This window comes from Paroedura picta, chromosome 13 (assembly GCF_049243985.1).
Source record: "Paroedura picta isolate Pp20150507F chromosome 13, Ppicta_v3.0, whole genome shotgun sequence".
Classification (NCBI taxonomy): Eukaryota; Metazoa; Chordata; class Lepidosauria; order Squamata; family Gekkonidae; genus Paroedura; species Paroedura picta.
Window position 1 is genome coordinate 42,937,749 of NC_135381.1, and position 8,596 is coordinate 42,946,344.

The following is an 8,596-nucleotide window of genomic DNA, read 5'->3' on the forward strand; positions in this document are numbered from 1 at the left end:
CCACAGTCTGGGCTTCTGCTGCCACTGTATGGGCAGTGGAAGCAGAGATGGTAAGCGGGGAGCTGGGATGACGTGACACCATGCGGTCACTTCTAGTTTCACATATAAAAACGACATTAGAGGAACATAAGAAGAGTCCTGCTGGACCAGGCTAGTGATCCATCTAGTACAGCATCCTATGATGGGAAAATATGACCAGACCACAACATCTATTTTTCCCACCATAGGACGAAATGGAGGCCAGATGGGGGCACCCTCTTTGGGAGCTTGAGGCAGAGACTCCATGTCCAGACGGGCAGGAAGAGATGATGGAAGGGGCTGAAATGGCAGCACCTGGGAGGGCACCTCTCGCTCCACCTCTTGCCTCCCCTCCTGCCCCTCCTCAGATGCCCTGCTGGACCTGGAAGGAACCAATGGAGTGGGCAGAGCACCCAGCCTTTCTGCCCCCTCCTGCGTGGCTCTCTGTGTCCTCGGGGTGACCTGCAGCACTGCGCTGCTCACATCCCCAAATCTCATCCCAAAGGACAGGTCAGACAGCTCCTCCTCCTGGCACCAAACCCCAGCAGTGATCAATAGATTTAGATTCCTCTAAAAGAACGGTAGGCCTTCAAGGGCGAAGATGTGCAGCCGGTGTTTTATCTCTTTGATTCTAATTTTAAATACACCTTTTCTCTTTCGATTACTAATTAAACAGGCTAATAAGGGAAGAAACTGAAGTCCTATCCTAAAATTTTAGGTAAAATAATTAATATCCTTAGAGCCCCTTTTGGTAAGAAGAAGAAGAAGAAGAAGAAGAAGAAGAAGAAGAAGAAGAAGAAGAAGAAGAAGAAGAAGAAGAAGAAGAAGAAGAAGAAGAAGAAGAAGAAGAAGAAGAAGAAGAAGAAGAAGAGCTGGTTCTTAGATGCCACTAAAGTTTATTTTTATAGCATGCCCTTCCCGGTTGGCTCAGGACAGGTGGATAATTGTCCCAGCCTTGCTGAATTTCTGCAGTGCTTCTTGTTGTTATGGCAGAAGCAGATTCTCAGCATATGTAAATCAGGGAAGGTTGCCAATTCTGGGTTAGGAAATACCTGGAGACTTTGGGAACAGGATGTGGGGGGGGGAGACACCTCAGTGGGGTATAATGCTGTGGAGTCCCCCCTCCAAAGCAGCCATTTTCTCCACAGGAATTGATCTCTTTAGTCTGGAGATGACTTGGAATTCCAGGGGATCCACAGGTCCCACCTGGAGACTGGCAATCCTAAAACCAGGTACCATTCAACCGTCAGCCTATAAGGATGCTCTCTCACCTTTTGAACCAAGGGCTATTTTAGGAAACTACATTGCTTCTGATACCGTTTTCCTGGCAGAAGATTTCACTTTCTCCCTGTTCTTCATGTGACCCTGTGATGGTTTCATTTACATCCTTACACATTTAATTATTTTTAGTGTAACCCTCCCTTTCTCTCTCTTCGCTCCATTTATAAATACCGCAAAGACGACTCCAGTGTAGCAAACAACTGGCTGCCTTTGACTGAAGCCTTCCCTGGAGGCCAAGTTCAAATGAAACTTCAATCCCCAGGGTCCGTTCAATCCTGCAGAGAATAAACAGTTCCCAAACATCAAACACAGGAGCAGAGGCATAGTGGGTGATTGGGGGGGGGGGGGGGTGCACATTCCCAACAGGGAATTCTAAGGTTGTTCATTCATTTGAGGGATTACTTTCAAGTCGAGGCCAGTAGGACCAGTCGAAATGCTGTTCTCCAGGAGGATCTAAACAAATCCATCCAGAGGCAAGGCAGTATGGCTTTCTGTGGCAGATTTGCAAAATGTTTTTCTCCTTGACTGAAACTTTCACTAGGTGGACAAATGTTTGAAAAAATAAATAGCAAATAAAAGCTCACCATTTATGCCCCCCGCACACTTGAGCACTGACCCTTCTTGCCGCCATCTCTGACGGCATTAGGGAAGCACCCAAGTGCTGAAATGCCAGCTGAAGACAATGAGACAGAAGGACAAGGAAGGAAAACAGCACTGCTGGAGCCAGAGGCAGCTTTTTGTAGGCTAGGGTTGCCAGCCTCCAGGTGAGTTCTGGGGATCCCTCTGAACTGAAAAACAGTAGGGTTTCATACCCAGCTTTCATAGAATAGAATCATAGAATCATAGAGTTGGAAGGGGCCATACAGGCCATCTAGTCCAACCCCCTGCTCAACGCAGGATTAGCCCTAAGCATCCTAAAGCATCCAAGAAAAGTGTGTATCCAACCTTTGCTTGAAGACTTCCAGTGAGGGGGCACTCACCACCTCCTTAGGCAGCCTATTCCACTGCTGAACGACTCTGACTGAGAAAAACTTTTTCCTGATATCTAGCCTATATCGTTGTACTTGAAGTTTAAACCCATTACTGCGTGTCCTTTCCTCTGCAGCCAGCAGAAACAGCATCCTGCCCTCCTCCAAGTGACAACCTTTCAAATACTTAAAGAGGGCTATCATGTCCCCTCTCAACCTCCTTTTCTCCAGGCTGAACATTCCCAAGTCCCTCAACCTATCTTCATAGGGCTTGGTCCCTTGGCCCCAGATCATCTTCGTCGCTCTCCTCTGTACCCTTTCAATTTTATCGATGTCCTTCTTGAAGTGAGGCCTCCAGAACTGCACACAGTGCTCCAGGTGTGGTCTGACCAGTGCCGTATACAATGGGACTATGACATCTTGTGATTTTGATGTGATGCCTCTGTTGATACAGCCCAAAATGGCATTTGCCTTTTTTACCGCTGCATCACACTGCCTGCTCATGTTTAGTTTACAATCCACAAGTACCCCAAGGTCTCGTTCACACACAGTGCTACCTAGAAGCGTATCCCCCATCCAGTAGGCATGCTTTTCATTTTTCTGACCCAGATGCAGAACTTTACACTTATCTTTATTAAATTGCATCTTGTTCTCATTTGCCCATTTTTCCATTGTGTTCAGATCTCGTTGAACTCTGTCTCTATCTTCCGGAGTATTTGCCAGTCCTCCCAATTTGGTGTCATCTGCAAACTTGATGAGTAGTCCCTCCACCCCCTCATCTAGATCATTAATAAATATGTTAAAAAGTACCGGCCCGAGCACCGAACCCTGAGGTACCCCGCTACTCACCTCTCTCCAGTCTGATGAAACACCATTGACAACAACTCTTTGAGTGCGGTTCTCTAACCAATTCCCTATCCACCTAACGATCTGAAAATCCAGATTGCAGTCCTTCAACTTATCCATCAGAACATCATGGGGAACCTTGTCAAAAGCTTTACTAAAATCCAAGTAAATGACATCAACCAAATTTCCCCGATCCAGCAAACCTGTTACTTGGTCAAAAAAGGAAACTAGGTTGGTCTGGCAGGACCTGTTGGAGACAAATCCATGCTGACTTCCTTGGATCACCAAATTGTCCTCCAGATGTTTGCAGATCGCTCCCTTTAATATCTGCTCCATTATCTTCCCCACAACAGAGGTCAGACTCACTGGTCTGTAGTTTCCCGGGTCATCCTTCCTCCCTTTTTTGAAGATCGGAATAACGTTTGCTCTTTTCCAGTCCTCCGGGACATCTCCAGTCCTTAAAGAGGTTCCGAAGATGATGGACAAGGGCTGTGCAAGTTCTCTGGAAAGTTCTTTGAGTACTCTCGGGTGCATTTCATCTGGACCAGGGGATTTGAACTCATCCAGTGCAGCTAAATGCCTCTCGACCACCTCTCTATCCATGTTAACCTGCCACCCAGACACTATCCTTTGGCTACAGCCATCTCTAGATGTGCCTAAACACTTAGACCTGTGGGAAAAAACAGATGTAAAATAGGCACTAAGCCTTTCTGCTTTCTCTGCATCTTTCGTTAGAGTTTGTCCATCCGCACCCAACAGCGGGCCTATTGCCTCCTTTACTTTACGTTTGCTCCTCACGTAACTGAAAAATCTTTTCTTGTTACAATGGGCTTCCCTGGCCAATCTTAGCTCACTCTCAGCTTTGTCCTTTCTGATGATTGATCTACAGTGCCTAGTAACCTGTAGGTACTCTTCTTTAGAGCTCTGTCCTTCCCTCCATTTCCTGAACATTTTCCTTTTCTTTCTTAGTTCCTCTTGAAGTTCTCTGTTCATCCAAATAGGCTTCTTAGAGCTCCTGCAGTGTTTTCGTATTTCTGGAATAGTCATTGATTGAGCATGCAATAGCTCTTGTTTGAGTAGCGCCCACCCTTCACATGCTCCCTTCCCTTCCAGCATTCTCGTCCATGGTATGACACTCATCATGTCTCTGAGTTTAGTAAAGTTTGCCCTACGAAAATCCAACATCCGCGTCTGGCTACAAGCTTCCTTGGCTCCCCATCTCAAAAGGAATTCTATGAGGACATGGTCACTTCCCCCTAGGGTCCCCACCTCCTTCACCTCATCCACCAACTCTTGCCTGTTGGTCAGTATTAAGTCCAGTATGGCTGAACCTCTTGTGGGTTCATCTACCATTTGATAAATGAAATTGTCAGCCAAGCAGGTCAGAAACTTGCATGACTGAGGACGCTTCGCAGAGTTTGTTTCCCAGCACACATCTGGGAAATTGAAGTCACCCATGATGACAAGGTCCTGCCGTTTGGATATTTTCTCAAGCTGCTCACAAAGTGCAGCATCCACATCCTCTCGTTGGTCAGGCGGTCGGTAGCAGACACCAACCACCACACTGTTTGTTTTCCCCTTGCTTATTTTCACCCAGATGCTTTCCACTTTCCATTGCTTGAAGGACTCTCAAGGCAGTTTACAACTGCCTTCCCTTCCTCTCCCCACTACACTGTATCTGAGGAAATGCGCAGTCACATGACAGTAAATCCCTTGAATAAAACTTTCTTGGTGTATATAAGTGCCCTTGGACTCTAAATTTGTTCTCCCCACAACAGACACCCTGTGAGGTAGGTGGGCCTGAGAGAGCTCGGACAGGACTGTGACTGGCCCGAGGTCACCTGGCTGGCAGCATGTGGAGGAGAGAAGAATCAAACCCGGCTCTTCAGATTAGAAGCCACCGCTGGTCATTTCCCTTGCAGAAAATTTGTGGCACTGCATTTTTGTGGAATAGCTTCCTCTCTTCAAACTCTCTTCAAAAGTAGCACTCCCAAAGCTTCAGGAATTTTCCAACCTAGAGCACTGTGTAATAAACAGTTGTTTCACATTAAGTTTTCAGTTGCCCAGCCGTTTGGCTCCTAGCTTACATCATATTGATGCCTTATTCTGACCCTGCTAGACCGGTTTCCGCAGTTTGAAACAGTTTGAAAAGCTGGACTTGTCAAAAGCATACACTAGCTACAAAATCCTCAGCTGAGCCCGTATCTGCTTCACATGCATGCAACGAACTTGAATGGGTTGCCTTTCTCTTGGAAGAGTTTGACATAAAGGAGCCTTTGCCATGAACACTGTTTGAAGACAGCCAGTCATGCACAGCTACGGCCGAGAGTGAAAGTGTCCAAGGATGGAGCCAGCATATCCTTGCCAAATATCCTTCAGCGAGAGAAAAACGAGGAAAGAGGAATAATTGAAATAGAGCATTGTCCTTCAAAAGAAATGGTGGCTGACCTACTCACCAAGCCACTTGCCAAAGAAAAATTTGAGTACTTGCGCAAGAAGTGGACTCTTCGTGACTTCGATGTGTGACGCTTGAGAAGAGGTGTCAGAACAGCACGCGTCAGCAGCTTCAGTCATGAAAGAGGTACGCTGTTGGCCGTTTTGTATTCTTGTTTATATCTAGTTAGCATGGAACCAATATGGCAATGAGTAACTGTTTCCTAAGAGCCTCTTGTGGCGCAGAGTGGTAAGGCAGCGATATGCTGTCTGAATCTGTCTGCCCATGAGGTTGGGAGTTCAATCCCAGCAGCCGGCTCAAGGTTGACTCAGCCTTCCATCCTTCCGAGGTCGGTAAAATGAGTACCCAGCTTGCTGGGGGGTAAACGGTCATGACTGGGGAAGGCACTGGCAAACCACCCCGTATTGAGTCTGCCATGAAAACACTAGAGGGCCTCACCCCAAGGGTCAGACATGACTCGGTGCTTGCACAGGGGATACCTTTACCTTTACCTTTAACTGTTTCCTACTCAAAAGGAGTAAGTACTATGTTAGTATAAAAAGGTAAAGGTAAAGGTATCCCCTGTGCAAGCACCGAGTCATGTCTGACCCTTGGGGTGACGCCCTCCAGCGTTTTCATAGCAGACTCAATACGGGGTGGTTTGCCAGTGCCTTCCCCAGTCATTACCGTTTACCCCCCTATAGTAATCCTTAAAAACACTTATTCATTTATCAAGGTATTAGTTAGTGTGTGTGACTGACTGAAGACAGCAGGGGCAGCGCTCATGCGGCAGGGATCTGCAGCCTCCGAGCCTCGGAGGAAAGTGGAAGGTGGAGGGGGTGGTCTGGGGTGGGGAACGGAAGGCTATTGGCTGGCCGCTGGACAGACAGGCAAGCCGGCTAGAGGAGGAGGCACTCGGGGGCGGGACAGCCGCCCTGAGTGGGTGTTAAGCGCAGAGTGGCACTTAAGCCGTGAGACACGCTCCTCCTCCAAGCCTTTACTGGAAATATATTATGTGGAACTTTTTCTCTGTGTCTTTTCTCCTTCGCAGTACACATTCTCTTGCTAACCTTTTTCAAAAAGAAAGAAAAAGCTATTTCTTTTCTCTGCTTGCACCTCACTATCACAATGAGGGCAATATATTTTGCAAACATCTCCATTTATACAGAACTGATTTCCTTTCCCCACTACCCTTGCAACTGAGATCACATTGTAGTCTGCTTGTGGTGCGTTCATTTCATCTCTCAGAGTGAAGGGTCTTGATTAGTACCATCATTATTGTAATAAAATGGGTTAAAGAAGCTGTTTAACTAGAATCCTGGCACCCCTCTTGTAGATAAGACCCCTGTTGTAAAAGAAATCAGTTTTTTGGAGATAAGTTTTTTGGAGAAAAGGTAAGAATCACAAATATTGATGCTTGCGCAGAAGTATAGTTAGGCCTATTAGCATAGTAGAATCACCGCCCCTTGGTGCACTTAGAGCTCGTTTTAATGCACATACAAGTATGGAAATTGCATGTTTGGGGCGTATAGGGAAAAGAGTGTGAGCCCGGCCCAGGACTGCCCTGGGAGGGTCGGTGTAGATGGAATTTTCCTGTTTGAACTGTATAAAAGATTGCTTTGGACCAGCAAATTTTGAGTAAAGTCTTGACTTTCACCAAAGAAGGCTAAGCTTTGATCCTGTTTGCACAAACATAAACTTACTTTCTTACTGAAGTCTGTTTTACCATTTATGCACTGGGAACCATGCACGACCTCCCATGCAGGAGCACAGATTGGGGGCAACTGAGGTGCACCGGGCCAAATGCTCCCCCGTGTGGGTGCAGGAAGAGATGGGGCAACCTGCCACAGCTAAAACTCCAGCCTGCAGCCCGGCATGAAGCCTCCAGTGCATAAACAGTCTTTGTGAGATTTATTTGGCCTAACAAAAGCTTTTTCAATAATGTCTCCAGAAGTGATGTGGACATTCAGTATCACATTTCCTTTCCATTTCCTACATTAATCAGAGGCGACCTATCTGCTTGAACTAAATTTCTCCTAACATTCTCATTCAGCCCCTCAGAACATCCTTTATCATACCAGACATGAGCAAAACTCCCAGTGTCTTTTAGCCAGAGATCTTTCACATTTGAGCCTATACTGTTATGAACAACCTGTGTGACTTTCTTGCTTGGCTGTGTGCTTCTCCTTCCATGACCTCTTTTGTGGTAGGAAGGTGCACCAGTTCTAGGTTCCTCATGTTCTGAACTTCTTTCCTTTGCTCTGCAGAATCTAGCAATGTGCCCTGTTTTATGGCAAGTTTAGTATCCCACAACTTTATCGCTATGCTTAGTTGCAAGACAGAGGTGTGTTCAAGAGACCTCCTTGTCCATTCATTTTTAATGAAGGTTATAGTAAATGAAACTATCTTCTCCCATTGTGACAAGAATAGCAACTTGACTGGTATATGATTTTGGAAGACGGTCAGTTATTATAGCCTTGGTTTCTTCTGGGGAAACAAGCTCACTAGCCAGTTTTAATTCGTGGTGTTTAAATGCACATCCATCGTTCTACCTTCTCTTAATTTGAAAGTATACAGTCTTTTTTCTCAGAAGCCGAGTATGCTTATGAGATTTCTTGGAATATTTCTGCTGTATAGTTTGGCAGTACAGAAATTGCTTTCTGTATCGGTTAATGAATTTACTATTATAAATATGCCCTCCCATCAGCTTCTAGAATTTGTTCTCTTTCTTGAGGATTGCACACTCTTGAATTGCACACAGTATCTTTTGGACTCTTAATGCACTAAGTATTTTAATCCTCCACATGGAATAGGTCTTATCTGTATGTTTAGCTATCTGGGGCAGAGAAGGAATGGGTTCACTTACAGCCTATTGAACAGAAGTGCCTTCCTCTCCAGCCATGGCAGATTCTGATTCAGCAGAGGCATCTGCGAGCATGTTAATTAAAATGTTTTTTTTTTTTTGCAGGTTGCTGCTTTGGAGATCTTTTCCTCTTGGCATAAGGCAACCAGGAGATTCCTGCACTGCTTCAAGGAGGAGGAGGAGGAG

General features: G+C 45.9%; 1 protein-coding gene across 2 annotated transcripts in view; it reads right to left on the reverse strand.

The window, feature by feature from the left end:
- The window catches only part of TRPC5 (transient receptor potential cation channel subfamily C member 5), a 199,168-nt gene that overhangs the window by 152,107 nt on the left and 38,465 nt on the right, over positions 1–8,596 (reverse strand). The gene's annotated exons all lie outside the window — the stretch shown is intronic.